General features: G+C 48.0%; 1 long non-coding RNA gene and 1 pseudogene across 1 annotated transcript in view; both read right to left on the bottom strand.

Moving 5' to 3' along the window:
* Positions 1-4783: 4783 nt before the first annotated feature.
* Positions 4784-8918, bottom strand: LOC100412094 (dnaJ homolog subfamily B member 6 pseudogene; annotated as a pseudogene).
* A 262-nt stretch (positions 8919-9180) lies between these two features.
* LOC118152133 (uncharacterized) overlaps positions 9181-15110 on the bottom strand; it is a 36441-nt gene continuing 30511 nt past the window's right edge. Inside the window, exon 4 of the long non-coding RNA XR_004740496.3 lies at positions 9181-13667. This is a non-coding gene — a long non-coding RNA (uncharacterized LOC118152133). The remainder of the gene's footprint in view (positions 13668-15110) is intronic.

Here is a 15110-nt window from a genome sequence, read left to right as displayed (position 1 = left end):
TCCTCAGAAAAGAAATTACAGGATGCTATCCCAGAGAAAATACTTGCAAACTCATGATATTTGGAGATCCTCAATGAAGCTGGTACCTCAATTTTCCTCAGCAAAGACCACCAGTGTCATAAGCCCAACACACGTACACAGAGCTTTCTGGTCAGGCTTTTTGATGTCTTCCTATTTTTATTATTGTTTTTGAGACAGGGTCTCACTCTGTCACCCAGCCTGGAGTGCAGTGGCATGACCTTAGCTCACTGCAGCCTCAACCTCCTGGGCTCCAGCGATCCTCCCACGTCAGCCTCCCAAATTGCTGGGATTACAGGCATGAGCCAATGCACTGGCCCTTGGTGCCTTACTTTTAAAGAGTGAATACCCACGGATTAAGAGACACTCAAGGAAGAACTCTTACATGGCCAAGATGAAAACAAACAAATAGAAGAGACAGAGAAAAGCAAGATGATAAAGGAAAAAAGGCCTGTGGCAGTGCCTCGTGTCTGTAATCCCAGCACTTTGGGAGGTCAAGGCGGCAGGATCACGAAGTCAAGAGTTCGGGACCAGCCTGACAAACAGCGTGAAACCCTGTCTCTACTAAAAATATAAAAATTAGCCGGTCATGACGGCATGTGCCTGTAATCCCAGCTACTCAGGAGGCTGAGACAGGAGAATCACTTGAACCCGGGAGGTGGAGGTTGCAGTTAGCGCAGAATGCACCATTGTACTCCAGCCTGGGTGACAAAGTGAGACTCCATCTTAAAGAAAAAAAGAAAAAAGACTGCAAAAAAACTTTGATTAGTATCACTAGTGATGTGAGGGAACATATTTTACCTACGAAATAAGAGCAAAGTAATATAAAAATGAATAATTAGAGAACCAAAAAAAAGCTCTCAGAAATAAAAATATGACAGAAATTTAAAATCAGTAGAATAATTGGAAGATGATATGGTTTGGCTCTGTGTGCCCATACATATCTCATCTCAAATTGTAATCCCCACATGTCAAGAGAGAGACCCGGTGGGAGGTGATTGGGTCATGGGGGTGGTTTCCCCCATGCTGGTCTCATGATAGTGACGGAGTTCTCCCAAGATCCTCCCCAGCATGCAGAACTGTCAGTCAAATAAACCTCTTCCATTTGTAAATTACCCAGTCTTGGGTAGTTATGCAGAGCAATGTGAAAACAGACTCATACAGAAGACAAGGTCAAGTGCATCTCACATAAGATATAAGGAAATAATACAGAAATGGGCAGCATCCAAAACAAACGAAAGAAAGAACCAAGGAAAATGGAGGGTCAATCCAAGGGATCCAATATCCAATGGAAATTCCAGAAAATGAAACTGAGGTAACCGTAGACAGGGAGCTAGCGAAGACATCATACAAGAACACTGCCTAAAAATTTCCAAGAGCATGATTTTCCTAATTTAAAAGGCATCTCAAGGTATAGCGCAACATTTGAATGAAGGTCAGATGTGGAGATGAAGACCATCATCACGATTAAGAACTAAAGGGATGGCTGGCCACGAGAGAGTAAAAGTGCTGGACTCGAAATCCTGGAGAACACTGGACAAGACATAGGAAGCAATTGTTTTCAGGCATGAAGTATTAGGCAGCACAAGACTATGGTCTTGAGGAGAAAGAAACAAATGAAGCGAGCCCTGTGATCATCTATGACAGACGCAGTTTTCATCCTGCAGTTGCAATGATGGGAGGACTCAAAGAGAGCCGGGAACGGGAGCTGAGAAAACAAACCTCAGAGATCAGATAGGCTGAGGCCGCTGGAAGGTGTGAAGCAGAGTTCCGGAAGAGAGGTGATTACGCAGAGTATATCTGCTTGAGCGTCTGCTGGGTATTAGGCAACATGTGTGGACAACAACAGTATTACACTGTGCAGGACAAAGAATGACCAGAGCATGGAAACAAAATATTCCCAGAGCTCTCGTGGGCCTTAGAATAGATAGAGCTCCTGAGAGCCAGAATGGAGCTTCCTCACTGATTCTCCAAGGCATTCATGTCTCTCTGGTAAGGCCGAACAACGCTTGGACTGAAAGCTATTTTAGCCTTGCCTGAGCAAAGCTAAAAATCAGGTCTTAAGGAATCCAACCGGTCTGCAAGTATAACTGCCTGCCTGAATAAAACCAAAGTATTATTAGAGTAAGACAAGAAAATCAAGTAAACAAAAATCCAGACACACGACAATGCAAAATTCACAAACTCTAAAATCTAATTAAAAAATCGCCAAACACGTCAAAAAGTAAGAAAATATCACCCATAATCAAGAAAAGCAATCAATCAATAAGGACTATCACAGATAAGAGCCGGAGATGCTAGAACTGGAAGATAAGACTGGTTTTCAAAGAGCTGTCACGATGGTGAACGCGCATCTCAAGCAAATACGAAGCTAAGGAGGAAATAAACGGGAGATATTAAAGAGCCACATGAAATTTCTAAGATAGAAGTGCACCATCTGTACTTAGCGGAGCCGGCGCTGAGATCCTGGTTTCTAAAACCATCCTCAGACAAAAGGAACCAGGCCTCCCTGGAGAAATGGCTGACTCTAGGGCTGTGACAGGGAATACACAAGGTGAGGCTGGAGCACCTTGTAGTGCCACAAAGTTAAACAGTGCTACATAGAAATGATAGTTCAAAGCAAGTTTGTGGTAGACAGAAATTTTAAAAAAGAAAAAAGGAAAAAGATGGTAGCATGTAAGAAAGTGCTAAAGAGTAAGAGTCGAAAACGATCTTTACTGTCAGAGGGTTCGCATTTTGTTTGTTTGCGTTTGCTTTTGTTTTTCTGAGACTGTTACTGACACAGCAGCTTCTGGAACTCTCGCGCGGAGAGTATGGGACTCTGGCGAAACTGGGCAGGTGCAGTTCCAGCTGCGTGGCAGCCTTGTCTGGGCCACGGCGTATCCACGGCATCCTGCTCCGCTCCAGAGGTTTCTTCAGACACCGCAGTGTATCTGGCCATGTCATTTGTCACAGGTGCACAACAACTGAGAGCCTGCAGCTGCTGGCTGAGTGCCTGGACGGAATGCTGCTCCTCCCAGGCACAGCTACAAGGTGCTCTTGCACTCTGGACCTGCTCCTTCCCAGAAGACAGGCACAGGGTCGACCGCAATCCCACTCCCTCAGCCACGGCCCCTCTCCCTCAGCCACGGCTGCACTCCCTCAGCCACGGCCACAGCCACACTCCCTCAGCCATGGCCGTCTGTGTGGGCAGCAGCCCTGAGCGCTTTCTCAGACCTTCTTTTTGATTTCCCTTCTCCCCACTCTCACCAGGCGGCAGTGTGGCTTCTCTAGGCCTACTAGGGACTGGGTACAGGAAGGAGACACGTGGCCGAGGGCCTGAGGCAGGTGGGCAGCCGGTGGCCCCCGAAGGACACCTGCTCTGGGTAAGATGCCTCCTAGGGCCACCCCATCCTGGCTCCAGGCCTCAGACTCTGCCACCTTCAGGAGCTCCAAAAAGCTGTACCAAGAAGGAACGAGACACTGCTGAAGATAAAGTCCACAGCAGCAGGCCATTCACATTAATTTTCAAGAGAAAAAAAAAGGTCTTGTTCATGCCCTGATTAAAGAGGACTGACAATTAACAGCAGAACAATAGCCACCAGGGCAGACCTCACAACTGGTTCAGCTTACACAATTCTGACCAAAAAATTAAGTTGAACAAACTCTCCCCTTGATGGGAGCCAAAACTGTTGCACCCAGATCAGCTGCAAAGAAGAGCAGAGCTTTCTATGGAAATTTTAAACAAGAGGGGTCAAGATCCTGAAGCGTTTCTTCAAAGAATTGTAACAGGAGAGGAAACATGGCTTTGCTAGTACAATCCCCAAGACAAAGCACAATCAAAGCCCAGGCTACCAGGAGGTGGAGCAAAAGGAGACTGGCCCGGAGCAAAGGTGATCCTCTGGGGGAATGCTCTAGGCATTTTGCTTGTTGGCCTTCTGGATTCCCAAAGAACAATAACACCTGCGCATTATGATGGGAGTATTTTGAGGAAGTCAGCCAAAGCTTAGCAGCCAATTGCCCAGGAAAGCCTCACTGGAGACTCCTTCTCCACCCGGACAATGCTCCTGCTCATTCCGCTCATCAAACAAGGATATTTTTGCAAGAGTTTTACTTATTTTATTTTATTTTATTTTTGAGATGGAGTCTTGCTCTTCACCAGGCTGGAGTGCAGTGGACCATTCTCGGCTCACTGCAACCTCCGACTCCCTGGTTCAAGTGATTCTCCCGCCTCAGCCTCCTGAGTAGCTGGGATTACAGGCACACACCACCACAGCCAGCTAATTTTTGTATTTTTAGTAGAGACGAGGTTTCACCATGTTGGCCAGGATGGTCTTGATCTCCTGACCTTGTGATCCACCCGCCTCGGCCTCCCAAAGCGCTAGGATTACAGGCGTGAGCCACTGCACCCAGCCACAAGAGCTTTAAAGGGAATCATCAGGCATCCACCTTACAGTCCTGATTTGACTCCTTCTGACTTATTTTTGTTCCCTAATCTTAAAATATCATTAAAAGGCACACATTTTCCTTCAGTTAATAATGTAAAAAAGACTGCATTGACATGGTTTGATTCCCATGACCCTCAGGGGTATTTAAACTATTGGTTCTATTTCTGTAGAGAACCCTAATACCGGCCGGGCGCGGTGGCTCACGCCTGTAATCCCAGCACTTTGGGAGGCCGAGGCGGGTGGATCACGAGGTCAACAGATCGAGACCATCCTGGTCAACATGGTGAAACCCTGTCTCTACTAAAAATACAAAAATTAGCTGGGCACGGTGGTGCGTGCCTGTAATCCCAGCTACTCAGGAGGCTGAGGCAGGAGAATTGCCTGAACCCAGGAGGCGGAGGTTGCGGTGAGCCGAGATCGCGCCATTGCACTCCAGCCTGGGTAAAGAGAGCGAAACTCTGTCTCAAAAAAAAAAAAAAGAGAACCGTAATACCATGTATCTATAGGTAAGTGTGTCTGTGTATACACACGTGTGTGTGTGTGTGTGTGTGTGTGTACCACACAGAGAGAGAGAGAGCAGTTTATTACAGGAATTGGCTCATACATTTATGGAGGCCAGGAAGTCCCACCACCATGTGTAAGCTGCAGAAGCCAACGGTGTAATTCAGTTCAAGTCTAAAGGCCTGAGAAGCAGGAGAGCTGACGATGTAAGTCCTGGTTCAAGTCTGAAGCCCCAAGGACCAGGGGCACTGACGTCTAAGGGTCGAGAACAGGGACGTTTTCATTCAAACAGAGAATGTCTGACCACCCTTTCTTTGCCCTTATGTGCTCTTCCGGCACTTCCTCAACAGAGTGGACGATGCCTCCCACATGAGGAGGGAAGATCTTTATTCAGCCTGCAGACTCAAATGCTAACCTCTTCCTAAAATACAATCAGGGACACACCCAAAAATCATATTTTGCCAGCTCTCTGGGTACTAGGTGTTCCTTAGCTCAGTCAAACTGATACCTAAACTCAACCATTGTGTGTGTGTGCGTGTGCGTCTGTGCGTGTGTGTCTGTATTGTTCTGTCACAGTCATGAACAGAACATGAACATATGTCTGCTTACTTTCAATAACATTATCTGACCTGTTTTAAATAGAACAACCCATTTTAGAGATTTAGAGAAAGCCAAGTATTCTTAGCTTTGTCCACCGAGGAAGGAAAAAAAGGGCAAGGCACTGGCATTCTGAGTGTAAAGTACGTGCCAGGCACTCTTGGATCCTTAAACACACTCTCACCCCGAGAGATCATTCCTTCTGAGGTTGGGGATGGAACTCCCAGGGTTGTGTTTTGCCATCTTTGCCTGGTCTGCTGGAGCAGGCTCCTCACTGGTATCTCTGCTTCTACTTTTTTTTCCCAATAGTTCAGTCTGCTCAGAGGTACCAGGTGTGATTCAACTATATCATGTCACTTTCCTGCCTAAAGTTCTTCACACATTTCCCATAGCAATTAGAATACAATTCATACCCTCTGCAATGGCCTACTGCCTCTCTCTGCATATGGTCCGGCCTAACTTTCTAATTTCCTCTGCAACTATTCTTTTCCCTGCGCACTGTGCTTAGCATAGAGGTCTCCGCACCACAGCCAGCCTACTGCCTGTTTTTGTTCAGCCTCTGAACCAAGAATAGTTTTTAGATTTTTAAGTGGTTAGAAAAAAGAAAAAAGAAAAGCAGTATTTTGTTCACATGAAAATGAGATGCAATTCCAACTTCAGTGTTGGTCAGTGAGGTCTCACTGCAACACAGCCATGCCCACTCACTCACGTATCGTCCGGGGCTGCTTTTAGGCTAAAGCAGCAGCTCTTACGTTTTAGAGCTCAGCTGTTGCGACCAAGGCTAAATGGGCCACCAAGCTTGAAATACTTGCTAGCTGGTCCGTCACAAAAGACGTTTGTGACTTCCGCTCTAGCCGCACTGAGGTTCTTTCTCTTGCTGAAACTCACTCTGTGCATTCCTTCCCCAGGGCTTCCTGTTTCCCAGCCTCTATTCCTGGTATGCTCCTCTCCAGTTTCTCACATGGCTGGTTTGTTCTCATAAAGTCTAGCTTAACTTGGACAAAACCAGCAGAAGGTCATAGACGATCGGACTGTATCTCCTTTCACAAGTGACCAGTTTCCAAACCCTGCCTAGAGAGATTTGGTTTCAGAGTCTCTCATTTTTCTCTGGCAGTAGTGAGGGAATGAAAAGCTTTCCTGAGGCCACGGTGGGTTCCGAAATCCATCAGCCTAGTGAGTTCTCCTGCAATTGGTATAAATCAAACTTTTCCAACCCCTGCATGAGGCCCAGGATGGCTTTGAATGTGGCCCAACACAAATTCGTAAACTTTCTTTAAACATCATGAGATTGGGCCAGGTGTGGTGGCTCATGCCTGTAATCCCAGCACTTTGGGAGGTCAAGGCAGACGCATCACCTCAGACCAGGAATTCGAGACCAGCCTGGCCAACATGGTGAAACCCTGTCTCTACTAAAAATGCAAAAATTAGCTGGGCATGGTGGCATGTGTCTGTAATCCCAGCTTCTCGGGAGGCTGAGGCAGAAGAATCGCTTGAACCCAGGAGGCGGCGGTTGAGGTGAGCCGAGATGGCGCCATTGCACTCCAGCCTGGGCAACAAGAGCAAAACTCAAAAAAACGCATCATGAGATTTCTTTTGCAATCGATTTTTAGCTCATCAGCTATTGTTAGTGTTAGTGTGTTTTATGTGTGCCCCAAACCAATTCTTCCCAGGTAAGAAGAAGCCAAAACACGGGACACCCCTGATACAAACCGATGTTCCTCCCTCTCGCACCCAGGAGACTAAGAAGCTGAAGGAAGAGACTGTGTGTTCTGTATCCCAGACTCGGGGGAACAAACGAGATGTCGCTGAAACTCTCCCCCTGGTCGTTTCGGCCACATCTCCATCACATTATAGCCAGAGAGGGTGCAAGGTGCAAGCACAACACAGAATTCTTTTCTTTTTTCCCACTCAGGAAGAATGCACCAACACATTCGCATTTATTTTCTTTTTTTTTTTTTAGCAAATGACAAAGACCCAGTTTACCAGCTTTACTTTTTTAAACCTAAGCTTAACATTACGTATTTAAACAATTGTCAAAACTTACTAAGTTGCCAGCATTCAAGCACAGCTAGAAAACATCCCGTAATTTAAATTAAACCAGAAATGTATTACCATTAACGCGTTAGTATCTTTCACTACTAAATTCTGAAAGAAATGGAAATTATTTCTGTAGAAGATTCGTCCTGGCCATGTTAACTTCACAGCAGGCCGACGCCACGTGGCTCACGTCTCAGACACAATGGAAAGCAGGTCCGTGCTGGTGTTAGTGTACCATCTTGTCCGACACTAAAGAGTCAAGACTCACCTTGGAGCACGTTTAATAAAAAAGCAAAGTGCCTACAGAGATTTACAACAATTTTAAAGACAAAAAAAAAAAATGGTCCTATTATGTGGTCCCAACAGTAAACTCAAAAGTCTACGACAAATAGAGGCTCCGATGAGCTGCTGATAAATACTTTAGGTACAGTTGTACTGAAAGTCGAGTTCGTTTGAAATCTTCAGAAAAATGCTCCTGTTAATCCTCAAACGGTGCTCGTTACAGCTGAACGTCTCTGTTAAGCGCACGTGTTGAGTCACTTGCTATCCAGGCGCCGCAGCTGCTCCTTCCCATTTATCGTAAGGACTTTAGCTGGCCGTCGTCTTCAGCTTCTACTCTTTCTTCACCATTCTCGACAAGTCTCTTTGTAGTGATTTTTCTGCCATTAACTATTTTAGTTGAAGTTGAGATCGATTTGAAGTTGCCTGTCCCACTACCACCGAATGACACAGAAGAAAATGAAGTGAGGCCTCCGTGAGCCAGTGACCCAATGAAGTAAATCCCCTATCAAAAGAAAGACGGAAATCCACTGAACGTGGAGAACAGCCCGTCCCTCGGCTTCTGCTTCCTCAGGGACCCTTTGATTCCCAAGGAAGTCCTCCAAAGAGTCTTCAAAGAAGTCAGATGAAAATGGGTCCCTTCCACCAAACAATCCCTGGAGACATCATCTGCGTCACTGGATGTGAAGCCAGATTCAAATGGACTGTCAAAATTACTTCCGCCGCCTCCTCCACCATGGATGTCCTGTTTCTTAGCATCCGACAGCACCTCATACGCCTCCACTACTTGTTTGAATTTTCCCTCTGCTGCCTCTTTATTCTCAGGATTTTTATCTCAGTGCCACTCCAGTGCCAGTTTACGATATGCCTTTTGAATATCTTCGGGCGAGGCATGTTTCTGCACGCCTAGAACTTCATAGTAATCCACCGGCTTTCAACAGATTGTTGGAATAGGTCCAAGGATGAAGGTGGCGGGACGCAGGGGAGGCGGGGTGATGGCCTGAATCTCCTCACCGCTCCAGCACTGCTGCCACAGCCCAGAATTCTTAATGGAATCATGGACGTGGGACTTCCAACAGAGGATGAGGTTTGCTTTTGATGACGGCACTGCTTCACTAAAGAGGACATCAGCAGGCCCTCTGGATACAAGCTGCATTTATCCCGATGTGGAGAGAGGTCTTCTGAGCTAAGGTCAGTGCACACCGTCTACACCACGTGTAGTGCAGTGTGGTGTAGACGGTGTGCACTGACTTCAGCTCAGAAGACCTCTCTCTACATCTGCTGCGGGTGCTCCAAGTCACCCACGCATTCTGAGCCTCTCTCATCTGTAAAATACCGACCGGCCTAATCCTCTTAGAGATTGTTTAAGGATCTGGTGAGAAAATATTTTTACAATTGCTTTTTAAACTAAGTCTTACAGAAATACAAAATACTTCACTAGCCCTTTCTCAATGGCATGAACACAAAATTCTGCTTAAGAAATAGCATCATGAGGCCGGGCGCGGTGGCTCATGCCTGTAATCCTAGCACTTTGGGTGGCTGAGGCGGGCAGATCACCTGTGGTCAGGAGTTCCAGACCAGCCTGGCCAACATGGTGAAACACCATCTCTACTAAAAATACAAAAATTAGCTGGGCATGGTGGCGGGCACCCCACCTGTAATCCCAGCTACTCAGGAGGCCGAGGCAGGGAATTACCTGAACCCGAGAGGTGGAGCTTGCAGTGAGCTGAGATCACACCACTGCACTCCAGCCTGGGCAACAGAACAAGATTCTGTCTCAAAAAAAAGAAAAAAGAAAAGGAATACCCCCATGGACAACTCCCATGATTTTGTGAGCATCTCAAGAGCATTTAAGTTGGCATGTCCTTAAAGGTATTGTTTTAAATATTTATAGGAGAAAAAGATACGTGTGAGGTTTGAGGGATGTCGCTTAGAATGCAAATACATTCTGTGACACGCGGGGTGGGGGCCGACTGTGGAGGCAGAGACCAGAGAGGGAGATTCTGAAAAAGGAAGCTGCCAGGATAATAGATCGAGGCCAGACCAGGAGAGACGCATCCAGACCTCCTGGGCAAGGATAACTCTCGCATTTACATGACAGCTTTGATTTAGAAAGCAATGTTTTCCAAAGCAATTCAGTGAATGGGGTTCATGGTAGGAATTGTTTCAGGGTTACTGAGGACAGCGAATACCAAGGGGAGTTTCATGACAGAGGCTACTGAGGGACTCTTTTTTTTTTTTTTTCTGAGACAGAGTACAGTCATGGTTCACTGCAGCCTTGACCTCCTAGGCTCCAGCAATTCTCCTGCCTCAGCCTCCCAGGTAGCTGGGACTACAGGTGTGCGCCACAATGCTCAGCTATGTTTTACTTCTTTTGTTTTTTAGAGACAGGGTCTCACTCTATCACCACAGGAATGCTATGGTACAGGCACAGCTTACTGCAGCCTCAAACATCTGGGCTCAAGCAATTCTCCCTCCTCAGCCTTTGGAGCAGCTGGGACTACAGGTGTACACCCCCATACCCACCTACATTTTCATTTATTTTTCAGAGATGGGGTCACATTTTCTTGCCCAGGCTGGTCTGAAACTCCTGGCCTCAAGCAGTCCCCCCAACTTCAGCCTCACTGGGATTATGGGCGTGAACCACCACGCCTGAAGGGACTTTTGAATTGGCATTTATAAGAAAATGCAGCAACTCCTGAGAGACTGAGGACTCTGCATGGCCCAAGGCCTGGTGTGAACATAAACTGTATCTCTATTAAGGCCCATGTGAGGGCCCCGAGGTGCCCCGGCCCTGGAGTCGGGAGATGTGGGTCCCAGGCAGTGCTCTGATGGGCCTTGGCTGAGCGAAGCTGCTGTCTGGGAGCCAGTTTTCTGGCTCTATCTTTCGGGGTGGCGGAGGGGGCTGTGTGAGGAGCAGAAGTAACGCATGGAAAGCAATCTGCACCGTACCCTGCAGGAAAGCAAGCTGCTGTTCCTATTCGAATGTGCCAGGCCAGTTACTGCAGAGATGTACACTTCATGAAAACACCGTCCAGGCTGCAGAGATACCGTGTTACAGCACAGCTGAGATGAGAAGCTGACTGACCCTGTTGGAGGACCTGGACATGACTCACGGTAAGAGCACGACAGGAAGAGGGGAAACACCTGCCCGCCCCCGCCCCCAGGTGCGAGGGCGCACAGAGAATCTTCACTTGGCTGAAGTCTCGCGTGAGTCTGGGGTTTAATTCAGAGGACTGGAGAAGGCCAGCACCATGGGAACTGTTCAGAATGGGGGTCCAGGGCCAACAGAGAGAACCCTAACTGTGTTCAGGAAGAAAGGCGAAACTTTGAGCCAGAAGAGCTGAGCTAAGCATGAGATCGGAGAGGTAGGAGTAGCATGCAGAAAGTGGGCCATGAGCCAGGAGAGGCCTGGCGAGGCGGGCTGTGCCCACCCTGATGATGCAGGCGCCTGGGGCCAGGGCGTGGTGGGGGCACTGGCTCACGGCACAGGGCCCAGCCTTCACGCCTGTCCACACCTTTCTGTGCAAGTCCTTGCCCTGGCCACGCTCCACTGGCATCCACGGCTCTGCTCTTTTCCTCACCTGCAAAGGGCAAAACAAAGCGGGCAGCAAGGTCAGGCCAGGTGAGAGGCCACCCACCCCGGCCAGCAAGTGTGGGTGAGCCAGGACAGGCCAGCGCCCCGGCAATTCAGAAGTCCCCTTGGAACAGATGGAAGAGGCAGTTCTATCCAGCGAGAGCCAATCCTCTTGCCCACTTACCAATCCCAGTCTCTCCACACAGACCTCCAGAGCAACTCCCTGGGCATCTTCAAAGCCAGAGGCCTGGAAGTGCTGAGACCCATGCGCTCTAATGAGAGACAGCCCGGGGTTCCACTTCATCTCCTTGAGACTACAGCTTGTGCTTGCTCTCCCCACGGCCACCTTCCCTTCCCGACTGCAGCGGCAGCCGGCAGATCGTATTTCCATGCAGCAGCTCAATGTGCTCGGCCAATGCATAAAGGAAGCCAGTGGAAGGTTATCAATAAATAATGGATCGAACAGTGAGGGTGTGAAAGGTGAACTGGATGTTTTCCGGGAGTTTGCGTAGTCATTCACATACATGTATACTTTGGAAATTTCCAAGAAGGAAATATAGCATGTGGCATGTCTCAAACCTGATTGTTCTATAGAAAATATTATGAGCTGGCTGGGCGCGGTAGCTCACGCCTGTAATCCCAGCACTTTCCGAGATCACAAGGTCAGGAGATCAAGACCATCCTGGCCAACATAGTGAAACCCTGTCTCTACTAAAAATACAAAAATTAGCTGGACGTGGTGGTGGACACTTGTTGTCCCAGCTACTCGTGAGGCTGAGGCAGGAGAATCACTTGAACCCGGGAGGCAGAGGTTGCAGTGAGCCAAGATGGTGCCACTGCACTCCAGCCTGGAGACAGGGTGAGACTCCATCACCTCCCCCCTCAAAAAAAGGAAAATGTTATGAGCTCAACTGTGCTTCCCCAAAACTCACACATTGGAGCTCTAACCCCCAGTACCTTAGAATGTGGCTGTATTTGAAGATAAGGCCTTTAAAATGGGAATTAAGGTGAAACGGGGGCACGAAAGTGGGCCCTGATCCAGTATGACTAGTGCCCTTATAAGAAGAGGAGATTAGGACACAGACAGAGACGCTGCACGTGTGCGAGCTCAGATGAACGACCATGTGAACACACAGCAAGAAAGCAGCCACTGTCACCTGCAAGCCGAGGAGAGGATTCAGAGAAACCAAGCCTGACAATACCTCGGTCTTGAATGTCCTGCCTCGAGAACTGAGAAATCTATTTCTCTTCTTAAAGACCCCGGTCTACGGTATTTTGTTATGGCAGCCCTAGCAAACTCATGCAGGAAACCTCTTAGTATCTGCACGATCAGTTTAGATGTGCTGAAATAGTATTATTCATCATTTCAATGCTATATTACTTATTTTTATTTTTTTTGCGATAGTGTCTTGCTCTGCTGCCCAGGCTGGAGTGCAGTGGCATGATCTCGGCTCACTGTGACCTCCACCTCCCAGGTTCAAGCGATTCTCCTGCCTCAACTTCCCGAGGAGCTGGGATTACAGGTGCCCACCACCACACCTGACTAATTTTTGTATTTTTAGTAGAGACAGGGTTTCACCACATTGGCCAGTCTGGTCTTGAACTCCTGACCTCAAGTGATTCACCTGCCTCGGCCTCCCAAAGTGCTGGGATTACAGGTTTGAGCCACCTGCCCAGCCCAGTGCTGTTTTATTAAAGGTTTATTCTATGTGTCTATTTGTATTTACTGGTTATCTAGTGTCACGGATTTCTAAGCACTAACTTTCCCCACCTTTGGTTGAGTTCTTCGCGTCTGATGCACATAAACCCTTAAATAGTACCTACTCCATAAATAGGCAACGCTTCCTGTGCATTCTCAGCCTGCACTCATAATCCCTCCCTGGCCAGCTACTGTGGTGGCTTTGTACCGTGTCAGCGTGCCTAAGCTGGTACTACGTTTCTGAAAAAATCTGACCAAAATGTGGAAGGCAGAGTGAAACAGCAATCATGTTTACAATCAAAAAGTCTGCGTAGGGCCCACCACAGCGCTGTGGGGGCTCACACACGATGCCCTGCACCCACTGGCTGCATTTATTGGTACAGGGTAGCAGCTGTGCCTGCACTGCCTCCAGCTCCCACCAGAACCGCTTCTTCAGCTTCTCTGAATCCTGGGTTTATTCCATGGTGAAGGGCGCCAGCTCTTCTGCAGATCATCTTCACTGTCAGAGCTGGAGTGTTGGAGGCCTGAGGGGCTGACATGGAAGATGTCAGTTTCCGTCCATCCTCAGGGGTTCCATCTCCTCCCTGAGGGTGCAGCTCATGCCTGCCCTCTCCCACTTCACATCCATTTGCCAGCTCTGCAGACTTCAGGCCCACTTCTGGACACAGGCAGTAGGTTGCAGCTCTCATAACAATGTGTATCCTAATCTCTTTAATAAATTCCTGGTTGTGGCCGGGTGTGGTGGCTTCTGCCTGTAAACCCAGCACTTTGGGAGGCCAAGGCAGGCAGATCACCTGAGGTCAGGAGTATGAGACAAGCCTGGCCAACATGTCAAAACCCCATCACTACTAAAAATACAAAAACTTAGCTGAGTGTGGTGATGTCTGCCTGTAATTCCAGCTACTCAGGAGGCTGAGGCAGGAGAATCGTGTGAAACTAAAGGTGGAGGATGCAGTGAGCCAAAATCATGCCATTGCACTCAGCCTGGGTGACAGGGAGAGACTCCGTCTCAAAAAAAAAAAAAAAAAAAAAGTTAGCTGAGCATGGTGGTGGCACCTGCAATCCCAGCTACTCAGGAGGCTGAGGCAGGAGAATTACTTGAACCCGGGAGATGGAGGTTGCAGTGAGCCAAGATCATGCCATTGCACTCCAGCCTGGGGAACAAAAGCAAAAGTCTGTCTCTAAATAAATAAATAAAAGTAAATTCCTTGTTTTGCTCAAGGTGGTTTTGTGTCTGTAATCAATCCTGGAACCATCGCAGGTGCTGTAAAACCTAAACTGTGTGGCACTGGCTTTGGGACCAGGCAGTGAATAGAAGGTAGAGGGGCCTTGAGAAGTGTGTCAGTGAGGGGCTCAGTAAACGTGATGGATTATCACTGAACCCCGGAAGAGAGAAGACAGGTCTATGTAGTGGTGAGACGCTCAGCAACACTGAAACCCAGGATGACCCGGAAAACAGAAAATGCATCAATGAGCTGCATGACTGAGTGGAGGGAACTGACAGCACACGGGCCACCTAGCTTCTGGAAGCCGCAATAAAGTAAGAGAGAATGGGCTGGGCGCGGAGGCTCATGCCTGTAATCCAGCACTTTGGGAGGCCGAGGCAGGTGGACCATGAGGTCAAGAGTTCAAGACCAGCCCGGCCAACATGGTGAAATCCCGTCTCTACTAAATATACAAAAATTAGCCAGGCATGGTGATGGGTACCTGTAGTCCCAGCTACTCAGGAAGCTGGGGCAGGAGAATCGCTTGAACCCAGGAGGCAGAGGTTGCAATGAGCTGGGATCACACCATTGCACTCTAGCCTAGGTGACAGAGTGAGACTCTGTCTCAAAAAAGACACACACACACACACACACACACACACACACACACACACAGAATGGGCATGAGCTAAGGAACCCATGGTGAAATATACAGGTGGCATGACTTGCAGGATTTGAAAAAAGTAAAAAAAAAAAAAAAAAAGATTTCT

This window comes from Callithrix jacchus, chromosome 3 (genome assembly GCF_049354715.1).
Source record: "Callithrix jacchus isolate 240 chromosome 3, calJac240_pri, whole genome shotgun sequence".
In the NCBI taxonomy this organism is placed as follows: Eukaryota; Metazoa; Chordata; class Mammalia; order Primates; family Cebidae; genus Callithrix; species Callithrix jacchus.
This window is presented reverse-complemented; position numbering and strand designations above follow the sequence as displayed.